This window comes from Alligator sinensis, unplaced genomic scaffold (assembly GCF_000455745.1).
Source record: "Alligator sinensis unplaced genomic scaffold, ASM45574v1 scaffold682_1, whole genome shotgun sequence".
Taxonomy (NCBI): Eukaryota; Metazoa; Chordata; order Crocodylia; family Alligatoridae; genus Alligator; species Alligator sinensis.
This window is the reverse complement of record NW_005842011.1, coordinates 2,212,111-2,214,160: the sequence shown is the minus strand read 5'-3', so window position 1 is coordinate 2,214,160 and position 2,050 is coordinate 2,212,111. Positions and strand designations below refer to the sequence as shown.

The 2,050-nt window shown below is 51.2% G+C and overlaps 1 non-coding gene across 1 annotated transcript; it reads right to left on the bottom strand.

Annotated features, from left to right (window-relative positions):
* Positions 1 to 927: 927 nt before the first annotated feature.
* TRNAL-UAA lies at positions 928 to 1,010 on the bottom strand. Its single transcript has one exon. It is a non-coding gene; the product is annotated as a tRNA-Leu (tRNA).
* Between the last annotated feature and the right edge of the window lie 1,040 nt (positions 1,011 to 2,050).

Below are 2,050 nucleotides of genomic sequence, written 5' to 3'. Positions count from 1 at the left end.
CCCCTCAATCTTCTCCTCTGTAGGCTAAATAATACTAGTTCCTCCAGCCTTTTTTCATAAATCATGATTCTCAGACCTCTAATCATTTTTGTTGCTCTGTGCTGGACCTTTTCCAATTTTTCCAACCCTTTTTAAAGTGTGGGTTCTAAAACTGGACACAGTACTCCAAGTGAGGCCTCACCAGTGCCAAATTAAGCAGAAAAATCACTTCCTTTGATTTGCAAGTGACACTCCTCTTAATATAATCTGGTAAACCATTGCCTTTTTTTACAACAAGAGCATACTCATTTTATGGTCCACTGTAACTCCCAGGTCCTTCTATGCAATCCTGCAGTCTAGTCAATCATTCCCTTGCCAATACTTGTGCATGAAATTATTCCATCCCAAGTGCAGGATTTTGCAGTTGTCCTTGTTGAGTCTCATCTGACTGACTGAAGACCATTTCTCCAGTCTATCCAAGTCATTCCAGATCCTAGCCCTACACTTCAGAGTGCTTCTACCCAATTTGTGATCTGAAAATTTGCTAAACATGCACTCAATCCCATCATCCAAATCATTAATAAAGATGTTAAATAGTACCAGACCCAGGACAGACTGCTGGGGAACTCCATTTCATATCTCCTCCCAAATAGATATTGAACTATTGATGACTACTCATTGAGTATGATGGTCCAACAAGTTATATATCCATGTTACAGTACTTTCCTCTAGTAGAATGAGAATGTCTTAGTAAACAGTGTCATAAGCTTTCCTAAAGTCAAGGTATATTACATCCATTGTTCTACTTCCATTACCTTCACAAATTCACAGAAGTTTAGGGCTGGCAGAGAACTTGTGTGATCATCAAGTCCATCTCCCCGCTGCTCTGGGCAAGAAGACTGCTGGGGTCAAATAAACCCAGCAAGGTGTGCATCCAAAAACAGCAGCTACCAGGAGTGGGGTTTGAACCCACACAGACATATGTCTATTGGATCTTAAGTCCAACACCTTAACCTCTCGGCCATCCTGGTGTAAAAGACCTCATTATTATAGAAGGAAATCAGGTTTGTCAGGAATCACTTGTGCTGGCTCTTCCTGACCACCTTGCTCTTCTCTAGGTGCTTTACTATAGATTCCTTGAGGACCAGCTCCATGATCCTTCCATGTATCAAGATCAGGCTCATGGATCTGTAATTGCCTAGATCAGGGGTGGGCAAAATATGGCCCGTGGGCCACATCCAGCCCACAAGGCCATTCTATCTGGCCTGCGGGGCCCATAAAACATTTAAAAAATTAATATTCATCTGCCCCTAGTTCCTGTAAAAAATGACAGGAACCAAGGGCAGCAGGACCCAGGGGAAGCCCAGCGGGCTCCCACAGCAGGGCCTGCCCAGCCCTGCCCCCCACAGCTGGAAGCCTCAACCGGGGCTTCTGGCCTGGGACCAGGTGGCTGCCCCATGCCAGAACTGCAGGTAAAGGGGAAGCGGAGGAAGGGTAGGGGAGGACCCCAGGGAAGGAGCCTGGGGAAAGGTGGGGCACCGGGCATGGGGCAGTGAGGGGCCGCTTCCCCCTTCCTGCACTCAGCACCACCTTGTAACCCGGCCCCGTTGCTAGCCTGGGTCCTGCGCCGGCTCCAGTCTTGCCCATGGTGACAGCAGCTATGGCCCCCCCGCTTACCGCACTGGGCAGTGTTTGCCACTGTCGCCTCTGGGCTGCCCAGTGCTCTGGGTGGGCAGCAGCAGCCAACACTGCCCAGCACGGCAAGCGGGGGTGCCGCAGCTGCTGCCACCAATGGGTGAGCCCAGAGCTGGCTTGGAGCCCAGGCTGGCAGTGAGGCCAGGTTACAAGCTGGTGCTGAGCACAGGGAAAGGCAGCTCCTTGCCCCCCCCATGGCCAGTGCCCCACACTGTAGCCACTTGCAGCCCACGTGGGGCTGCCTGTGCCTGCTCCAGGGAGTGCCGGTCATGGGGTGGGTGAGGGGCTGCTTTTCCCTGTTCTCAGCACCAGCTTCTTCCCTGCCAGTGAGCAGGGCATTGGGGCTGTGCGCTGCCCCCTACCTGTACTGCAGGGC